This window comes from Frankliniella occidentalis, unplaced genomic scaffold, assembly GCF_000697945.3.
Source record: "Frankliniella occidentalis isolate FOCC.00 unplaced genomic scaffold, Focc_3.1 Scaffold799, whole genome shotgun sequence".
Lineage (NCBI taxonomy): Eukaryota > Metazoa > Arthropoda > Insecta > Thysanoptera > Thripidae > Frankliniella > Frankliniella occidentalis.
The window spans coordinates 17291-17621 of record NW_026267908.1 but is presented as its reverse complement, the minus strand read 5'-3'; positions in this window follow the sequence as shown (position 1 = coordinate 17621).

The following is a 331-nucleotide window of genomic DNA, read 5'->3' as shown; positions in this document are numbered from 1 at the left end:
GAGTGTACATTTTCTGACTTATTGCCTGTGCTACGTAATATCATCAGCTACACCAGACGTTTTCAGATCCGGGATAGTAGTAAAACGTGCTGTTAGCTGACTATTAGTTCCCAAAACTATGAAGTTTAGCTAACAAAACTATTGAGTTAGCTAGCCCATGCAATAATGTTCGCTAGGCCGCTGCCAGGGAAATAATCGTTGCCATAGCTAATGTTTCGCTGCAACAACAAAAAAAATTTTTCCGTGTATTGAATCTAGTTTTGTCCTCTTTTAGCGAACCGCTTTTTGCTTTGTTATGGTCCCCCTGACCACTATGTTTTGCTAAGCTCTG